The following is a 21,851-nucleotide window of genomic DNA, read 5'->3' as shown; positions in this document are numbered from 1 at the left end:
CTGTTCAACCTGGGGAAGAGAAGGCTCCAGGGAGACCTTATAGCAGTCTTCCAGTACCTAAAGGGGGCTCATAAGAAAGACAGGGAGAAAGACTTTAGCACAGCTTGCAGCAACAGGACAAAGAGTAATGGTTCTAAAATAGAAGGAAGCAGATTCAGACTTGGTATAAGGAAAAAAAATTTTACAATGAGGTTGTTGGAACACTAGACCGGGTTGCCCAGAGGATGTGGTAGATGCCCCATCCCTGGAAACATTCACGGCCAGTTGGATGAGGCTCTGAGCAACCTGATCTAGTTGAAAATGTCCCTGCTCCTTGCAAGGGGGTTGGACTAGATGACCTTTAAAGGTCCCTTCCAACCCAAATTATTCTATGATTCTATGATTCTAAGTCTGTACCTTTCTTATACTGGACCAGAATACAACACTTATAATGCAGCATCACCAGTACTGAGTAGAGGGGAAAGATCATTTCCCTTGACCTGTCGACAATGCTCTTCCTAATGCAGCTCAGGATGCAGTTGGCCTTCTTTGCTGGCCAATAACACATTGCTGCCTTATGTTGAACATTTTGACCACCATGACCACCAGCTCCTTCTCTGCAGACCTGCATTCTGCACTAATGACTGCCCTCTAGCTAGATTTCATGTCACTGATCACACCACTTTGACTCTAGTGGTTCAGCGAATTTTCAGTTTACATCATTGTCCATTTATCTAGCCCATACTTCATTAGTTTGTCAATAGGGACATTATGGGAGATTGTCAAAAGCCTTTCTAAAGTCAAACAAATTTTCTGCTCTCCTCTCATCCACTGAGCTGGTCATTTCATTATAAAAGGCTATCAGATTGGTTAAGTATGATTTTCACTTCACAAATCGATACCGACTACTCCACAATTTCTGTCCTTATAAAGTTTAGGAGTGGTTTCCAGGATTATTTGCTCCTTCACCTTCCCAGGAATGCAGAAAAGATGATCCATCCTGTAGTTCCCTCAATCCTCCTTCTTGCCCTTCTTGAAGATAGTAATGGCATTTACTTTCTTCCAGTGCTCAGGAACTTTCCCTGATCACCCTGAGGCTTTCAAGGATAAGAAAGAGTGGCCTTGTGGTGACATTGACCACCTCCCTCAGCACTCATAGATGCATCCTGTCAGGTCCTACGAGCTTGTGTATGTCCCACTTGTGTAAATGTTCCCTAACTTGATCCTCCTCCACTGAGGGTAGGACTTTCTTGCTCTAGACTTCCCACTGGTCTCAGGACCCTCAGGTTCTTGAAGGAAAATATCACCAGTAAAGACCAAAATGAAGAATGCATTGAATACCGTGGCCTTTTCCATGTCTTTTGTCACCAGCTCTTTCGTCATTCATCCCATTCAGCAGCACAGCCACATTTTCCCTACTCTTCCTTTTGCTGCTGATGAGACAGCAGACGACCCTTTTTGTTGCCCTTCATATCCCTGACCACATTGTACTCCAGGTAATCCTGGATCACTTGACTCTTCTCCCACTTCTTGAATGCTTCCTTTTCATGTTCAAGTTTTGACAGGACCTCCTTGTTCAGCCGTGCAGGCCTTCTACTGTATTTGATTTCCCGGTCATTGAGTCAGAGTGTTCTTGAGCTTGAAGGAACTGATCCTTCTGAGCCAATCAGCTCTTCCAGAAGCCTCTTTGCTCTGGGGTTACATCCAGTAGGATTCTTCCAAGTAACTCCCTGAAGAGGCCAAAGTCTGCTCTACTGAAGTCCAGGTCTGTAATTGTGCAATTTTTGCCTCGTTTCCTCTGTCAGGATCCTGAGCTCCAGTATTTCACGGTCATCACAGCTAACGCTGCCCCCAGGCTTTACCCTCTGGCCAGTCATTCCTTGTTTGTAAGTATCAGATCCAGCTGAGTGTCTCTTCTCAACTACTTGATCACTTTTGTCAGGGACTTATTATCAACATACTCCAGAAATCTCTTGGATTTCTTGTGCTCTGAGTAGTCCCTTCAGCTGATATCAGGGTGGTAATTTAGGTTCCTCATGAAGTCCAGGAGCTGCAAATGTAAGGCTTTTTCAAGTTGTGTGAAGAAGGCCTGACATATTATTGCTTCTTGGTCAGGCAATTGGTAGCAGACACCCACCACAATATTGCCCGTACTGGTCTGTGCCTTATGACTAACCCATAATCTCTTGACTGGATCATCATTCATGTCTCTCACACAAAGGACAACTCCTTGTCCTTGCTTTCTCAGTCTATCCTTCCTATGGAGGCTGTTTCTATTACAGCACTCCAAATGAATGAGCTGTCTCATCATTACTTCTGTGATTTCGATCAGATTGTAGCCCTGCACACTGATCTGTAATTCCTCCTGTTTGTTTCCAATGCTAGGACTTTCTTAGTGCTAAATGCTAGGGCCTATTTCTTTCAGATGGGGAACTATGAACAAAGAAGAATCTTTAAATTGCCCATAACATAGCAATGGAAGGAAAATTGCTCTCAGAAAAGAAGTCCCCCACCTAGGAACAACTCAAGAGAAAGGACAGAGGGTCAATAAGCAGATCTCTTGTTCCACTAAAGCATTGTATGAAATAATATGCTATATATGAGTGGAAAGAAGAGTTATACCCATGAAGACACACATGTAAAGGATCATACCTGAAATAACACGGAAAATTACAGTCTCTCAAATAGTCGATCAGTGTTCTCAGGTCTCATTAACTTTATGATCTTTTTATTTTTCCTAATGCCTCTAGCATCTTGTGATTAAGTGAAAACCTTACCTTTCATTTTCAGAAACAGAAAGTGCTTGCCATTACATGTTCATATAAATTTGAAACTAGAAATGAAAAAGATGAAAATACAGAAAATAGGTAAAAGGTACGCAAAAATAATTTTAATGTGAATTTAGTATCTTTTAATGTTCATAAGAATCAATTATCAACTCCTGAACCCTGAGTATATGTGGTGGAGTGAAGAGGGGAAGTTATACTGAAGTCTTTTGTAGTATTTTGTCTGTCATGGTAGGACTGCATAACATCTTAACATGCTTCATCACTGTTGCAAAAAACAGAAATATTACCTTCCATATAGATTTTTTTTTGTTTCATTTTAAAGATGATAATTGTTGCAGCCTACCTAATTTGTGCTGGAACATATGTTAATGAGTGAGTTCTGTATCGATTCTGAAAGATAGGACATATACACATTTATTTTCCAAGTTGTTAAAATGACAAGAAATAGTTATCATGCGTTAGTTTTTTCATTTCACCTTCAGTCAGACTGGTTTTATCTTTGGCTTGTGTTCAGTAAAAATAAACCTGTCATGTCCAGAAAGTTTGAATCTTTTTCAATCGTCTGTTCTTTTCTGACAAGGACAGTAAGTATATTACAAATGGATTATTTATTGTGGTACTTTCCATGTTCTTCCTCCTATCTTTTCCAGTGCCTTTTAAAATTAGTTCTTCCTTCCCATGGCCTTTTACAAATACTTTGTACAGATAATATTGTTGGTACACAGAAATCAGAATTTTACATTTCTAGGTACTGAAAGACTAATAAAATTGAAAGTATGAAATGCAAGCCAAAGGAACTTTTAAAAGGAAATTTATTTTTTTTTTTTAAATAGAATTCTTTTAATAACTACTGGTCATTTTTACTACAGCTGTTCTCATCCCATGAAAAGAGATTATCAATCTCCTCTAAGTCAAGTATTAGATTGACTGTTCACAGTCTGGCATTAACAAGAAACCTACATAATTTCAGAGTAATATTTCAAAATCTTATGCAAATGCCTTATTCGCTGAGTGGTCCACCCATCAGATCCATGTCTCTCTAGTTTAGAGACAAAGATGTCATGTGGGACAGTGTCAAACGCTTTGCACAAGTCCAGGTAGATGACATATGTTCCTCTTACCTTATCCACCAATGTGGATAAGGCCACCAAATTGGTCAGGCACGATTTGCCCTTAGTGAAGCCATGTTGTCTGCCCCTAATCACCTCCTAATTTTCCATGTACAGTTTCCAGGAGGATCTGCTCCATGACCTTGCCAGGCACAGAGGTGAGACACACCGGCCTGTAGTTCCCTGAGTCTTCCTTATTTCCCTTTTTAAAAATGCAGTTATGTTTGCCGTTTTCCAGCCAGTTGGAACCTCACCACACTGCCATCACTTATCAAATATGATGGAGATTAGCTTAGCAACTTCATCTGTCAGTTCCCTCGGGACCCATGGATGCATCTCATCAGGTCCCATGGACTTGTGTACCGTCAGGTTCCTTAGATAGACCCGAACCAGCACTTCTGCTACAGTGGGCCATTCTTCATTCTCCTAGTCCCTGTCTTTGCCTTCTGCAACTTGGGCAGTGTTGGTAGAAGCCCTGCTGGTGAAGACTGAGGCAAAAAGTCATTGAGTACCTCAGCCTTCTCCATGTTCCAGGTAATCAGGTCTCCAGTTTTCTTCTTGAGGGCCCACATTTTCCCCGGTCTTCCTTTTATCCCTGACATATGTATAGAAGCTTTTCTTGTTGCCCTTGATGTCCCTGGCCAGATTGAATTCTGTTATGGCTTTCGCCTTCTTAACCTGATTCCTGGCTGCTTGAACAGGCTCTTTGTATTATTCCCAGGCTACCTGTCCTTGCTTCCACCCTCTATAGGCTTTTCAGTTGGTCCAGGAGCTCCTTTTTCAACCATGAAGGCCTCCTGGCATTTTTGCCTGACTTCCTCTTTGTTGGGTTGCATCGCTGCTGAGCTTGGAGGAGGTGATACTTGAATATTAACCAGCTTTCTTGGGCCTTTCTTACCTTCAGGGCTTTATCCCATGATACTCTGACAATCAGATCCCTGAGGAGGCCGAAGTCTACTCTCCTCAAGTCCAGAGTAAAGAGCTTGTTGCACACCCTCCTTGCTGCCCTAAAGATCTTGAACTCCACTGTTTCAAGGTCACTGCAGCCAAAGTTGCCCTCGAGCTTCACATTGAGCCTACCAGCCTCTCCTTATTGGTGAGAACAAGGTTCAGCATAGCACCTCTCCTTATTGGCTGCTCTATCACTTGCAGGAGGAAGTTGTCATCCACACATTCCAGGAACCTCCTGGATTGCTTGTGCTTTGTTGTGTTGCTCTTCCAGAAGACATCATGCTGGTTGAAGTCCCCCATGAGGACAAGGGCTTGTGACTATGGGACTGCTCCTATCTGTCTATAGAAGGCCTCATCCACTTGGTCTTCCTGGTCAGGTGGTCTGTAGCAGACCCTCACTGTAATGTCTCCTGTCCCTGCCCTCTCTTTAATCCTGACTCATAAACTCTCTGTAAGCTCCTCATCCATCCCCAGGCGGAGCTTCATGCACTCCAGCTGGTCACTGACATAGAGAGTGACACCTCCTCATTGTCTCCTCTGCCTGGCCTTCCTAAAGGGCCTATATCCTTCCATTGTCGTGGTTTTGTTTAGTAGGGGGGGGGGCCTAAGGTGGTAGCTTCTGTAGGAAACTGCTAGAAGTCGCTCCCCTTTGTTCAGGGGACTTGGCCAGGCCTAGGGCGGACCCACTGCTGGCCAAGGCCGAGCCGATTGGTAGCAGAATGTCTCGTGATAACGCCTCTGCGATAACGTATTTAAGAAGGGGAAAACAGAAAAAAAGGAGAGAGGAGAGAAGATGTGAAGAAGCTGAACAGGGGCAGAGGCGCAGAGGGGGAGGCGCAGGCCTCATGGGCCTTGCAGGCCTCACCCTCTGGCCTCTCGCCAGGCAACTGACTGGGCCCGACTCGGTCCAGCCTGGCTGCAAGAAGTGGAGAGGAGATGAGAAGTGAATAAGATGTAAAAAAAAGATCCTGAGAGACATCTACCAGCCTGTTGTGAGGAACGGCTGCAGACGCCAAGGTCAGTGAAGAAGGAGGGGGAGGAGTAATGTGGCTCCTGGCCAAGATTCCCCTGCAGCCTGTGGTGACGACCATGGTGGAGCAGGTTGTCCCCCTGCAGCCCATGGAGGTCCACGGAGGGGCAGAGATCCACTTGGAGCCCGTGAAGGACCCCATACCGGGGGAGGTGGATGCCTGAAGGCAGCTGTGGCCCGTGGAGGGCCCGCTGGGACAGCTGTTCTGGAGAGACTGCACCCGTGGAAGAGATGACCCACACCGGAGCAGTTCCACGAAGGACTGTGGCCTGTGGGAGGGACCCCACGCTGGAGCAGGGGAGGAATGTGAGGAGTTCTTCCCCCGACCATGAAGCAGCGGCGTAGAACAACATATGATGAACTGACTGCAACCCCCATTCCCTCTTCCCCCCTGTGCCGCTCGGGGGGGGGGGAAGGTAGTAGAGATAATGTTAAGCTTGGGAAGAGGGAAGGGTGGGGGGAGGTTATCTTGTTCTCTGTCTCATTATCCTGCTGTTTGTAGTAAAAAATGAATAGTTTTCCCCAAGTCGAGTCTGTTTTGCCCGTGACGGTAACTTTAAGAATTTCTCCCTGTCCTTATCTCAAACCTCGAGCCGTTTTTCCTTATATTTTCTCTCCCTGTTCTCTCGGAGTGTGAGGGGAGTGAGAGAGAGACTGCGTAGTCTGGTCCGATCGAGGCTGAACTACGACACCAGTCAAAGGAGCCATCCCGCCACGTCTCTGTGATGCCAATAAGGTCAATAGCCCTGCAAGCCTGCACACATCTCTAACTGCTCTTGTTTATTCCCCACAGTAAATGCATTTGAGTAGAGGCATTTAAGTTGGGCCCTCGATGAAGCTGACTTGCTAGCTGGAGCAACTGGAATTCGTTTGTGCTATACTTTAGGTGCTCTCCTGCTGACCTTTGATCCTTCCCCCAGTTGCTGGTAGTGGCATCAAACTGATAGTAATGGGGTGGATTGAGGTTTCTCTTCCCCAGCGACATTAGTTTAATGCCCAGTTCACCAGCTTGACAAGTCTACGGCTGAAGATGCTTTTCCCCTTCTCTGTCAGGTGGACCCCATCAGCTCCCAGTACACCAGATTTCTCAAGGCAAGTCCCATGGTCTAGGTAGCCAAGCCTCTGGCTGTGGCACCAGTCCTGTAACAATTTGCTGATTTGCTGGATTTGACTGGGCCTTTCAAGCCCCTTCTCTTTGACTGGGAGGACTGATGAAAAAACTGCCTGCACTCCAGAGTCCTTTACCATTGCTCCCAGGGCTCTGTAATCCTTCTTGACAGTCTTTGGGCTGCTCCTGGCTGTATCACTTGTGCCAATGTGAAACAGCAGCAGTAACTTATTAATAGTAACTTATTTCCCCAGATCTGATTACTTCTCAGCTACACCTGACTGATGTTTCTTTTGTGTTCCAGGATTAAAACTTTATTTTTTTTCTGTTAGGAAAATATAAAGGCGGGAAACTACTGGCAGAAGAGTTGAACTAACAGGTGAGCTGAACTATTCCTGTTGCTGCCTGGCCAGTGTGCTTTGTGGAAAAGTGCATTCCTTTTTTTTGTATCCCCAGTTCATACACCAGTTCATGATTAGTACACTCTTGTTTCCTAGTTAAAGTAGAATGAGTGGATGTAACTTTTGATTGTCTTGCCTTTTTTTTTTTTCTGAACTGTAGATGTCACTCAAGGGCTGAACAATTGTTGTGGGCTTCTTTCTTATCAAAGTAAATTATCAAGTTGGGGAGGAAGATGCTAAAGATTTTAATTGTTTACTCGTGAAATATTTATGCTTTTATACTTTATCTTCAACAGAAAGGAATTGCAGTTAAACTCTTGCACTGAATAACAAATTATCGATCCTGGAAAAAAACATCGGTTTTTTAGTATCTTAGCTGACTGAATAACTTAAGTATTGTTCAGGAAATATAGTTCCAGTGAATACTAATTTTATTGTATTTGGGAGACTTCTGAAAGCCGGATAGATAGCTTAAAAAATTTACTTGATTTTAATCCCTAACAAAAACACTAATCTTGGCTATGTATGCATTTAGACAGGTACTTTAAGACAGCTATGTGAGATGTCTAAAAGTTGAATTTTGTTTAAGTAACCAGTTAGGCTGACTGGATCTCAGCCTTTGCATTCATGTATGCTAAGATTTGGTAGGGTGTTTATATTACATTTAAAAATGAGAGGTCCAAAGAAACTCAATTATATTTGTCAAACTCAGAATCTTGTTATGGACAAAACTGGAACTCATCTGACATGTGGAGCCAGCAATTTACTGTTAGAAAATTAAAATATTAACAACCTAATAAAAATACAACCAGAAGTTTATCAGTCCAGGTACAATAACACTAACAGATGCCAAAGTACTATCAACAGAGAGGTCCTGATCCCTGAGTTATCAGGGTAGTACAGAGCCTTGGCTTTCTGCTTGTGACAGCAAATTTGAATTCACTGAATTATAGATCAAATACGTAGAAAGTCATCCATGGAGACTAGTAGGCATTATGCTCAGCACCTGAATGCATCATAATTTAGACAATAAATTCTACAGCAACCTTCTTCACTCTATGAAGAAAGAGATGATTGCAGAGGGGCTTCAAAAGCCTAAACTGGGCTGCTGCTCTGTGTCCACTTCTGGACAAGCATCTTTCTCAGTTCATTAGGCAATGTGTCCTGGCCCTGAGGGCACTGCCAGCCCTGACTGTGCCAGCCCAGCATCCGGGGCTCCCCTCAACCCTGACCAGGGCCCAGAACCCAATGTCAGCCCCCTAGGGCCATCAGCCTTTGCCCCAGTGACCTCACAGCAGAATGGGTCTCCAGCTTTCCACAGCTCTGCCCTGCCTGGCCATGGGCCTGCCAAGTTGGGTCCACCCACAGGCCCAAGTCTCAGCTGAACCTCAGACTGACGCTGTCCCCATGGACGCTCTCAATGCCCCAGTGCCCCCCTGGCTGTCCTGCTCCTGACTGGGGACATGGGACATGCCCTGGCTGCTGAGTCCTGCCATCACCCACTCAGGAAGGCCCCAGAGAGCTGCTAGTCCCCTCAGTGCCCCAACAGATAGCTCAGGCAGGCTCTATATACTCAGGGCTGAGATGAAATTGGGTCCTGGGCCATGGGCACAGATGGGGTGAGGCCTCAGGCCAGGCCAAACAGGGTCAGGAAGGGTTGGGAGTGCCCTCAGGAGCCTGACAAAACCAAGATGTAAACATCAGCTACCTAATTGAGATGCCACGAGTTTGATGTTGTGGATATTAACCCTGTTTCTTTCAGTGTTACTCTTCTTTGATTAAATTATTAAAATTGCCATCAATGAGCTTTAGGATGCTTTTTTTTTAAAATTCTATTCCACTAAAATTATGTCTAGGGGAGAATAACATATAGCAGTTTAAATATCCGCAGAAGACTCATGTTTTTATGGGTACAATGTTTGACACCCCTTCACACTATTAACTTTCTCATTCCAATACTTAAAATTGCTTTCCAAAATCTGCCAAGAGGTTCAGATGCACTGTTAAATGGCTTTCAAGGCATTTGAGAAGATAAGAGTTTGTACAAGTTTTGAGCTCTAAAAAAAGGGAAAATAGAATTTGAAGACTCTCTTTAAACTGAAGGAAATGAGAGCTCTGGCAGGCAGGTGACATGAGCATCTCTTAACTAAATGTTTTGGATAAACGGAGTCATGAAAGGATGCAAAATGTTAGAATGGTGTATTTTTTTTTTTAATAATACAGACTGCTTCCTTGGAGTACCTAATTAAATAATCCTAGTGCTGGATTAACACAGTAGAATTGAAGTTTGTAACTTTTGTGTAGCAAAGTGTATGACTTTTCTAGAGAGAAAATTTGCCTTTGGAAAATTACTTCTGATACGGAGCACAATATTTGGGAAATGAGTGAAGGTTCTCTCCCATATGAGTACACAAAAACAGTTAAACCAACATTTATGGAGATTATTAATCTGAGACCAGCTGGACTAATTTATAATGAGGCAGGTAAAATAACAGAAGCTTGAAGGAGAATGGTCATCCTATTTTATCTGGTCTGCCAATGGTCTGAATAGTGCTTGTTGAATTGCCATATAAATACAACTTCCTGTTTTGCCTCTAAACTAGAAGATATCATAGCGTGCTGAAAGGCATGACTTCATTTCTTTAAGAATACTTCACAAAGAAAATCAGTATCTGTCTTTAATTATTTACCTTATATCACTTGCACAGTAGGATAGGTTTGCTTTTTTTTTCCCTCCCATACTGGTCATTCTTTTTACAGCCAGCATCAACTCATTTGTTTTCAATATATATAACAAGATATGTATAACAAGATATTTAAACAATAACACAAAGCCTTAAAAAACTGGTTCCACAGCTCCATATGCTGAATCATTGTCCTTAATTCTTTCATCTTCAAAATTTCCATGTATTTTGAAAGTGATTGCTTTCATATCCAGATTATCCAATAGGAAAATCCAATAGGGGAAAAGCTGTTGCAAAAGAGAAAAGTGCCATTCTCAGCACAAAGAAGCTGTGAATAAAACTCTTTATTCAACTAATATTTCCTCCTTACTGGTCAGAACGTCAAAAGTACCCTTGAGGGACCTTGGTTTGACCGCTTGTGGCCCAGGCCAGCTGTGATCCAGCCCATCTGTGGGCCATTGGGTCTCACTGCTGAGGGAAGATCTGTGAGAAGCAGGTGCCTGGCTCAAATAAATCTTAATTCACTCTTAAATGATCATACTGTATGCTTTCTGTGAATCTTTGACTTTTTTAGACCAAGACAATGAATCTTAAGATTAATTCTTCACTTCTGTTTCAATTGCATGTGAAATATTTTACTGGTATGTAAATGTTTAATTAAAAAAAAAGTTCCACTTAATTTCCCAAACTTTTGAAAGGTATAATCTGCTTGAAAATGCTTTTCAATGTGACTTTAAATACATCTCCATCAGAGACTTCTCCTGATAGTTCATCAAATCACTGTGTTAGGTAAAATATTTCAGATGTAAATTTCTGTAACATTACAGCTTGTTACTGCGTTCAATGAAAATCTACATTATCATAGAATCATGGAATCATAGAATGGTTAGGGTTGGAAGAGACCTCCAAAGGTCTTCTAGTCCAACCCCCCTGCAAGGAGCAGGGATATCCCCGACTAGATCAGGTTGCTCAGAGCCTCATCCAACCTGGCTTTGAACGTTTCCAGGGATGGGGCATCCACCACCTTTCTGGGCAACCTGTTCCAGTGCTCTACAACCCTCAGTGTAAAAAATTTTTTCCTAATTTCCAATCTAAATCTACCTCCCTCTATTTTAAAACCATTAACCCTCATCCTATCATAACAGGCCCTACTGAAGAGTCTCTTCCTGTCTTTCCTCTAGGCCCTCTTGAGGTACTGGAAGACCACTATCAGGTCTCCCTGGAGCCTCCTCTTCTCCAGACTGAACAGCCCCAACTCTCTCAGCCTGTCCTCATAGGAGAGGTGCTCCAGCCCTCTTATCATCTTCATGGCCCTCCTCTGGACCTTCTCCAACTGATCCATGTCCTTCTTGTGTTGGGGGCTCCAGAACTGGACACAGTACTCCAGGTGGGGTCTCACCAGGGCAGAGCGGAGGGGTAGAATCACCTCCCTCAACCTGCTGGCCATGCTTCTCTTGATGCAGCCCAGGATGCGGTTTTGATTAATCTGATTCTTTCTGATAGTAGGAATTTGTACACTGTTAAATGACATTTAATGATGGAGGTGGAGGTTCCCACAGTCCCCTGAATTTATTTGCATTATCATTTTAGTCACGCAAATGTTGATTTTTCTTTTCCTCACTCATAAGGATTTTAATTGAAATAAAACCAACAACTTACAGAAGTGCAGAATTCATCAGTTTTTTTTTTTTTAGTGAAGGACTGTCTTAGCTTAGTGATATCAGCTCCAAGAAGTAAGTCTGCCTGATCCCATAACATGGGTCTTGAGTATAAGCTTTATGACAAGATATATATAGAGCAGATAGATTCCAAACATGGGATCCTCATGAATCTCAGGAAACACTCAGATAAAACAGAAGTTATTGGTGATATTGATTTTTTTTTTTTTTGGAGAACCTAACTGGGCTTTCCTATTACAAGAGTCCTGAAAGTATAGGACAGTAATTTTCCTGAGGAAAATTAACTGTTTTTCATAGAACAGACTATGACTTTTAAAGCAAATGAGGTATCAAGGATACCAGAAAGCAACATTACTCGGGGTAAGATTTGATGTAGTTGTAGGCTTTTTCCCTTCGGATGACATTTAAGTAATTTAAGCAGTGTTGTGTTGTTTATTTGTAAACAAAGTTGAAGATTTATTACTGTGAATAAACAAAATGAAAGAGTAGCATGTACAGAAGTCAATAATTCAGGAGATATGGTGTCAAGACCACAGCAAGTAGAATTAACCTGTGACATTGTAGCTGTGGTAAACAAGCTGCAGTGGTCAATAATGAAATTAATCAACTTCAGATAAGTGAACAAACAGATTTGCCTCAGATTTCAGGTCAGGACCCAGTCAAGAGATTCCTTATTCAGCTGCCAGAAAAATGTATGGGTGTTCAATCAAATGCTGGATGAACAAATGATGAGATTAATCCATGTGTATTTAAAAGATGGGTAGAGAGTTCTTCAGCTTGGAAACATGTGTCTCATATCTAAGCAGATTTTACCAAAAATATAGGATCAAGTATGGACCTTGTGAACAGCACTGGTAAGGTCCATGGCTATGGAAGCCTCTGTGGGGTTACAAAAAAGAAAGCACTATACTGTGTCAGCTGTGCTTCTCACTTGCGTCTTCTTCACACATCTCATGCATGGTACAGAGGAATTGAGAAGGTGAAGAGAAGGCCCAGGGCACTGCATAGCTGTGCAGACATAAAGGTCAGTGGGGGAGAAAAGGTAACTCTCACCTAATAACTTTGAAACAGTATCTGTAGTAGAATCATAGAATCATAGACTAGTTTGAGTTGGAAAAGACCTTTAAAGGTCATCTAATCCAATCCCCCTTGCAAGGAGCAGGAACATCTTCAACTAGATGAGGTCACTCAGAGCCCCATCCAACTTGACCTTGAATGTTTCCAGCAATAAGGCATCTACCACCTCTCAAAGTCTGCAAAAGAGAAAAGTGCCATTCTCATTTTGCAATTTATGTGGTCATCTGTTTGAGAAGAAAGCATAGTCCCATCCAGTTTAATGCTTGAAACACTTGAAAGATTTGAAAAAAACTGTGGCCCTTGGGGGACCCCTGATGGGCAAGTTTTTTTTCTGAAGGACTGTAGGACTGTAGCCCGTGGAGAGGACCTGCGTTTTAGTGGTTCATGAAAAACTGCAGCCCATGGTAAGGCCCCATGCTGGAGCAGGGAAAAGTGTGAGGAGGAAGGAGTGGCAGAGAGGAGCTATTATGGATTGACAGCAGCCATCCGCCATGTGCTGCTTGGAGAAGGAGGAGGAAGTAGAGGACTTGAGAATAAAGGGGTGAAGTTGAGCCTGGGAAAAAAGGGAGAGAATATGTTTTAGCTTTGTCTTTGCTTCCCACAAACAACTATCTTTAATTGGCAATAAATTAAAATAATTTTACCCAAGTTGAATCTGTTTTGTACATGTCATTAAGTGTGCCAAAAACACATGTCTAAGCAATAATATAGGAACAAAGTAAGCATGTATGATGCATACCAGAGTATATATCTTTGTGTTTAGCAGTCCTCAGTGGACAAATCCTTGGAGGAAAAATCAAATTACTTTTGCAATCCTTACAAGCATTTATCATCCTCAGTCCACTGTGGCTGTTTTCCAGATTTCTTATCCATCATGTGAAGATCAAAAAACCTTTTGTTTGTAACTGCCATCCTCTAGTTTCATCTGACATCACCTAATTCTTGTTTTGGAAGACACACTGAAAAATAGATTTCTACTTTTTTCACTGTTCCTCATGACCATGAAGGCCTCTTTCATATGTCCCTTAGTCATCTGTTCCTCCATTTACACTGTTCTGTGCACGGAAGCCATTTCAAGTCCCTCTTGTTATCCTTTCACTATATGTCTTCAGAGATTAATTTGAATCCATTTTAGATGGAGGGGATCAGTACCCAGAACAGTAAACTATAATCAGGATACTACCAAACCATGGATTCATAGTGCAGTATAAATCCCCTTGTTTCCTTTTTCTTTCTAAATAGTTTCTAGCTTTAAATGGATTATTTTTGACAGCTACTGAATACTGAGCCAACAATTTTTATCTATCTGTTATAGTTCCAAGTGTTCATCTGAGCAGTAAGTCAGTTAAGATTGACTATGTATTTCATATGTAGAATTAGCATTGATTTCCCCCATCCAATGTACAGCATTATAAATTTTACAATGAATTTGTATGTATTTGTATTTTACAATGAATCCACTGCTGGTGGATGAGAAGCTTAACATGAGCAGGCAATGCACCCTTGCAGCCCAGAAGGCCAACCGCATCCTGGGCTGCATCAAGAGGAGCATGGCCAGCAGGTCGAGGGAGGTGATTCTCCCCCTCTACTCTGCCCTGGTGAGATCCCACCTGGAGTACTGTGTCCAGTTCTGGAGCCCCCAACAAAAGAAGGACATGGACCAGTTGGAGAAGGTCCAGAGGAAGGCCACGAAGATGATAAAAAGGCTGGAGCACCTCTCTTATAAGGACAGGCTGAGCGAGTTGGGGCTGTTCAGCCTGGAGAAGAGGAGGCTCCAGGGAGACCTGATAGTGGTCTTCCAGTACCTCAAGGGGGCCTACAAGAAAGATGGGGAAAGGCTGTTTAGTAGGGCCTGTTGCAATAGGACGAGGGGTAATGGTTTTAAAATAGAGGGGGATAGATTTAGATTGGAAATTAGGAAAAAACTTTTTACGATGCGAGTTATAGAACACTGGAACAGGTTGCCCAGAGAGGTGGTGGAGGCCCCATCCCTGGAAACGTTCAAGGCCAGGCTGGATGAGGCTCTGAGCAACCTGATCTAGTTGGAGATGTCCCTGCTCCTTGCAGGGGGGTTGGACTAGATGACCTTTTAAGGTCCCTTCCAACCCTAACCATTCTATGATTCTATGAATTTCATTTGAAAGTATTAAAAAGTACTTCTGCAGTTCTTCTTTTGGTCCTCATTTACCTTCAGTAGCTTAATATCAATAGCAAATCTTGTCACTTAATTATTCGTCCCTTTTGAGAATATGTTGAATTGCAGAGGTTCCCTCAAAGATCTCTGTGAGATGCTAGGGGGCATCTCCCTTCACTAAGAAAATAAGTCTTTCTCTCCTGTCCCATCTTTCTAATCTTTTAATTATTCATCCATTCTGCACCATGACAACTACCTACAGTTGTCGTCTTTACTGAACAAAAGTACTGTGAGCACAGATATTTTCACAGTCTATGGAATGAAGTTAGTCACGTTACTACTCTTGACTCAGATGGGCTAAGAACTCTGATACGTAATAGAGTACAGGGAATAGTTTTTGGTTTAAAGAACAGAAATGTTTTTTGACCTTATGCTATTCAGTATCATTGGGCACGATCTATTAACTAGTTGCACTGCTCTGTGCTTTCAGATGTGTAGGAAAATATTTTCTGTGGCACTAAAAGTAAAGGTCTGTTAATACTTTTTTTTTTCTGCAGAAGTAGACAGAATTAACAATTTTTTATTATTCTAGGATTTATATTAGTAGTCTGGTTGTATTTTAAAATGAAGAGAGTTCTAGAGTTCATGTGTCACATGTTGTGACCGTGCACTTAGTTGCATAGCAGTGGAGTTAATAGGAAAATACAATAGGAATAAGATACCATTCTTTCTCAACAGTAACTAATCTATGTGACAGTAGGCTAGTGTTTCAGTCAATTTTTGACATGACATCATTTTAAAATAGATTGCCAAGCATAGTTAGTGAAGGACAGTAATGTCTCAGTTGCCATGCAACATATATCAAATTTTTATTTCTATTTGTTAAAAAGACATCTACCTTCTGATACCACCTTCTAAACCTACCATTCATTTCACCTAATTTTAGTCAACCAAAATTTGGCAGTTATCCCAAAATGTATGCATTTTTTATTAAAATGCCTAAGGTCCCACTTAATGAAGAAGACGACGGCAACTTCAGATAGAGAATTTTTCAACTTATCTGGGACATCAACTGAGGTATAGGTCAAACTGATCTTGAGAAATACTTTTCTTGGCCATAAAAGTCCTACTGGACAACTAGGTTCAAATGTATTACTAAATTTCAGACATTTAGTGGAGTAAGGTTAAATCTATTTTCAGCTTTGCTATTTTCACAGTTCTAACCATTGTTTATGTAGATATTTATGAGAAACCATTTGGGATAGTTCAAAATGAAATTTGAAGAAAGATAAGTAAATGTACAGTTCACGTGTCCAGGGAGCAGAATATGACTCTCAACTGAGAATGGCTTATATTGCAGAAGACCACCTCTTTGGAAAAAAAGTATTGTCTCTTCTTTTGCATAAAAAAGTGACAAAGAAATAAAAAGATATGAATGTTTATAATCTAAAAGAGTTTTCCTTAGGGTCTGGCTATGGTTCAAATATATGTCTACTAGAGCACTATTTTTTTTTACTTGCCATCCTTTGTATGGTGAGTAGGGGACTTTATCTGAGGAGAGGGCAATTCTAGCACTAGAGGTGTGGTTTTCATATTATAAGGAGAGAGTTTACTTTGAGGACCCTAATTAGTGAAATTTTGTTGACCATTCACAACCTTTATCAATGTTATGCACCTGCAAGGATATACATCCCCTTAGTTTAGTAAGTGTTGTCATGTTCCTGATCCCTCCTTATCTATTCGGGCTTCTTCAGTACGTCTGCTCTCCTTGACCCTATCTTGGACTTTCTTTGTTCTGGCACATTTACAGCATCATCCTGCTCTTTCAGGGCCATGTCTGCCGTGTTACTCTTTGCATATCTTGGTTCTCCCTTTCTCATGCAGGTCCTTGCTTACTTCATGCTCTTTTGACAATCATCTGGATTTTGGCACTTTCTGGGGCAAGATGCTCCTTTTTTATAAGTCTCTCAGTTTATCTTCAAGGCTATACTTGCTAGCAGGATATGCATTGTTTATACAAAGTAACTTGGCTTGCTCAAGTCAGATTCTGTTTCACAAAATGTTCATGCTCCTTGCCTAATGGAAAATTTCACAAAAACTCATTCATGTAAATTTCATAAAAATTTCATTCGTGGATATCAATATGATTATTTACTTTATCTAAACATAAGTCTTTAATTCAGTTAAAAGCTAAAATGCAAGCATCTTTAAAAACATTTGGTGTTCTTATCTGGTAAAAAAATAAAAGGTTATTTTTAATGCAGAACTCAGCTGTCAGCAGAACTCAGTCACCATTCCTGGAGGTGTTAAAAAAATATGTAGGTGTGGCACTTCAGGGCATGATTTAGTGGACATGGTGATGTTAGGTTGATGGTTGGACTTGATGATCTTAGAAGTCTTTTCCAACCTTAAAGATTCTATGATTCTATGATTATGCTTAAAGCAGTATTATTTTTTATTTCTTAACAGTAGTTTAAATCTGGTATTTATTCATGTTAACACAGAGATGTAAGAAGATTCCTACAACACAATTGCAGATAATAGAGCATAATTATATGTTTATGTAGCTCATTATAATGTTGCTTCTGTTAAGCTGCACAGAGGAAAATGACCTGTTGCATATCGTATCTGATGAACACGACCGTCTTACTGTATTTGTTAGTGAAAAATACAACTGCACTGGTAAACTTTGCATGTGTAAGAATTATGTTGGAAAAGCAGAATAATATATTGTTAAAATAAACTCCAAAGTAAAAAGTAAAGCTCTGTCTTCTCTAATTAGTAATCTGGAAATTTTGTGCAATGATTTGCATGTCCTGGTGAAATAATTCTTTGGCTTAGTGTTTATTTCTTGTTACAGAAGAGATTTTGATATTGTAGCATGCCTTTGCATTATGCTTTAATGTATGTCAAATATACTACAGAAAAAAATGGTCATATTTTCATATGACCTGTAGTATCAGCTTTTCCCAGAGCTGAAGGAAAGGTATAGCAGCCTTCTAGTATCTAAAGGGGGCCTACAAGAAAACTGAGGAGGGACTTTTGACAAGAGCATCTAGTGACAGGACAAGGGGTAATGGCTTTAAAATGAAAGAGGGTAGGTTTAGATTAGACACGAGGAAGAAATGCATTACTGTACAGTGGTGAGGCACTGGAACAGTTTGCTTAGAGAAGCTGTGGATGCTCCGTCCCTGAAAGTGCTCAAGGCCAGATTGGGCGTGGCTTTGAGCGACCTGGTCTAGTGGAAGGTGTCCCTGCCCAGGGCAGGGGAGGATTGCAACTGGATGAACTTTAAGGTCCCTTCCAGCCCAAACCATTCTATGAGTCTATGATTCTGTTTAGGAATTTAACACAGTAAGGATATGATAGCTGTAGAGGAGCAGTCAATCTGAAATATCTTCTAAATCTTGCCTTGAAATAACAGTGATCACATGGGTGCCCCTATCAAGTGCTTGCAGGTAGCCTTGATTGAACAAGTTTTGGTTTTTTTTTTATTCTATTTATAACTCAAAATTAATTTTGTATATGAGTGTGTAAGAATATTGGTTTGAGAGAATCGAGGACTCTAAATATTTGGTATATAACTTAAGAGGAAACTGTTGCAGGATCTATAGTCTCAGAGAAATGCCAACAGAAATGACTACATTTTTTCCAAACAAACTAGCAAAAGTAATATGTTAGTATTTGTGTGGTTTCTGAACAAGTAAACATTTGCCAGCAGTGATTGCAGTAAACAAAGTGCAATACCAAATTAATTTTTGTAAAGTTATTAAAATTTTGTCATTGAAAGCAAGTTACAATTTTATTACTGGTAGTATATTCTTCCTGCTACAACTTAGTCAATTCAAGCATCATAGTTAAGTAATTTGAAGACGAAAACAATTTTATACATGAACTGTACAAAAAATTTCTCAGTGATACTGCAGAACTTTTTAGATTCTATTAGATATTCCAAAATATTAATATTATGTTAGATAGGGTTATAACTATGACTTTATTAAATAAATATGATATCTTCTTAGAAATTATTTTCATTTAACCTCGATATTGCAGTTTCTTATTTGTTTTTTAGAATAACAGAGTATGGCATAACAAGTCAGCTAAGAAGTTTATGTTGGAAAATTACCAACGAAAAAATAATTTAGGATACTAGAATAAAGGAAAAAGGAAAAAAAATCCCTAACACAGTGATACATTACAGCAGTATAACTTTCCACATTTTCTTTCCACTTAAGAAATATCTGAAAAATTTCAACCAACATACCCATAATCCAGAGAAAATAAACTTACAAATGAGGCAATATAGAGCCAAATGCCATAAAATATAGCAGTGATAAAAAAATATGAAAATCCAAATTATTTTGTAAGCTGTTCTCAAGGTATCCTTCTGGATTTGTGCTGAGAACCATTGATAACCTTCTGGAAAATATATTCAATTCATACTGTATACAAGGTACGTCAAAATTTTACACGGACAAGCTTATTTATTCTAGTGTGGAGTTCCGCTTAAAAAATGATAGTACCATATGGCATTCTGCTGTTGAAAGCGTCAGTCTCCATGTCCATTGCTGGAAGTTGTTGTTGTTGTCAAAACAGATCAAACACAAAGTCACTGAAGAAAATTACCTTGAGGCACATCTAACACAGAACACAAACTAGCATTTAAAGGGACAATTCTCTCATGCTTCCTATTTAACATTGAAAATTTGTGGTTAGCACATTAAAGGAGGAATTAACCAAAAGTGTCAGAGACTGAAGTAATTAATGTATTTCTATTACAAAGTGATTCCCTGTGAGCAGATGGAGGTGGAAGAAGGGGAATATCCATTCTCACAGTTTTCTGCAAGACAGAAGTGAAGCTCTATTTGTAGACAATGTGATCATCTGCTGAATCTTAATGCTATCTTTTAAAACTGCTCAGTTTTGGCAAATACAACCCTCAACTCCCTCATATTCTAGGCCTTTGCTGTAACCTTGAAGTCACATTATTACATCCTGAAATAATGCAGTATTCATCATTTTTATGCTACATAAAAAACCCCTATTTTTTAATATTTCAGTCAATGGTAAACAACAGCTATTTGCAATGTCTATAAATGAATTAGAGGCTAGTAAGGTCTGCTAGTCAGAATTATTTGAATTACTACTTGTTGTCAGAAAGGAGTATCAGGTCTGATCTAGCTTCTGACTTCCCAATGTTGGACCAGAAGGCAAAGATCATGTTCAGTGCTTGAAACCTTGTGACAAATATTTTTTAATTTCCTGGTGCAAATGGAAAATGGCTTCTATTAACCTATATTTACTTTCAGTTGTGTACTATATTTCTTTCTGTCTAGGAGTGCATTCTTGTTTAAAATATGAAATGGGAAAATCACGGGTTTTTTAGGAAAGAAATGTTTTACTCATGGTGTTTTTATTCTCTTTTCTGCATGACTCCATGTTTGTAAACAGAATTTATGAACTTACATCAAAGTAGGCTGAATTCTCTGATATTTACAGTACCCAGGAAATTCAATCTCAGTAGCTCAGTCATGAATCTTTCACATTTTGTATAATATAGTCATCAGTGTCCCAATTTCTTGATCCATTGTCCAATATTCTATTATATGTTATATTAGGCTTATAAATGGGATCTTAGATCACTGTGCACAGAGTGTAATTTAAGTTCTTCAGTTTTGATTACAGTAGTCAGAAAATGCTACATAAATCATTTTCTCAAACCCTGCAAATCAAATTAGATTTTCCCTTTTGAACTATAAACAAAAATCTATCACGATAAAAACCAAAAATTATTTTAGTTACACTGGTGTAAAGTGGACTGTTTCGAGTAATTGTAGAATTTAGACATAGAAGCAGGTGCTTATAAATTTAGCACATCATAGTTTTTAAAGGAAAGTGGAAAAAAAAAATATATTAATACAGAGAAAGCAATATTCATACCTGGAGACAAAAAATGTGGGTTTGGGGGGGCAGGATGGAGAGGGTCCCAAATGTGGGACCTTGACGTTTTTTTTTTTTTGATTGAGGGGTAGGATATCAGCTTGGGAAAATGTTTCATCACAAAACTACTGTCTAGACTAACTGGTTTTAATACATTTTTTGTTTCACTCAAGGACTCTGTCATTTTTAAGGGAAATTTGCTGTTGAATTAACTGAGGAATTAATTTAATGTTTGTTACTCCAGCTCAAATTTATTTATTTTCTGAGTTACCACCAAATCATGTGATTCTGCTTCTTGTGTTTCTTCTCAGGGCAGAAGAATGTAGAAATCCAAGTCTCTCTAGGTTTGCAGTCTTCCCATGTGGACCAACAAAGCTTATCTGAAGAATCACCTGCATACATTACCAAGCATCATCTGTGTCAAAGACCTTCTAAAAGGTCAAAATAAAGATTGGTAACAGCTCTCCTCTGATCCATTATTCTAGCCAGCCCATCAGAGAAGCGAATCACACTTACCATCCACAATTTGCCATTAGTGAATTCTCGCTGACTATTCTCAATCACCTTCTTGCCTTGCTTATCCCTGGATATAGTCTCCAAGAAAGTCCGATACATTACTTTCCCAGAGACTAAGGTCCGGTCAACTATCCAGTAGTTGCTCAGATCTTTGTTCTTGATCTTCTCAAAGAGAAGTGTATTTGGCTTTTGCCAATCTAAGGAACCTCTCCCTTCCCCAAGTCACTGTGAACTTTCAGGGATAATAGAGCAAGGTCTCACAATATTACCATTACTTCTAACCGTCTTGGATACAATCCAGCTGGTGCAATGGAATTTTACAAGTCCAGTTTCCTTAAGTGGTCTCCTATTTCATTCTTCTACTTTGGGTTGTGTTTCCCTATGCCAGACTCTGCTTCGATGCTCAAGAGACCTGGGAGGCCTGAGGATATATTTGTCAGTAAAAACAGAAACA

This window comes from Chlamydotis macqueenii, chromosome 2, assembly GCF_036417535.1.
Source record: "Chlamydotis macqueenii isolate bChlMac1 chromosome 2, bChlMac1.mat, whole genome shotgun sequence".
In the NCBI taxonomy this organism is placed as follows: Eukaryota; Metazoa; Chordata; class Aves; order Otidiformes; family Otididae; genus Chlamydotis; species Chlamydotis macqueenii.
This window is presented reverse-complemented; position numbering follows the sequence as displayed.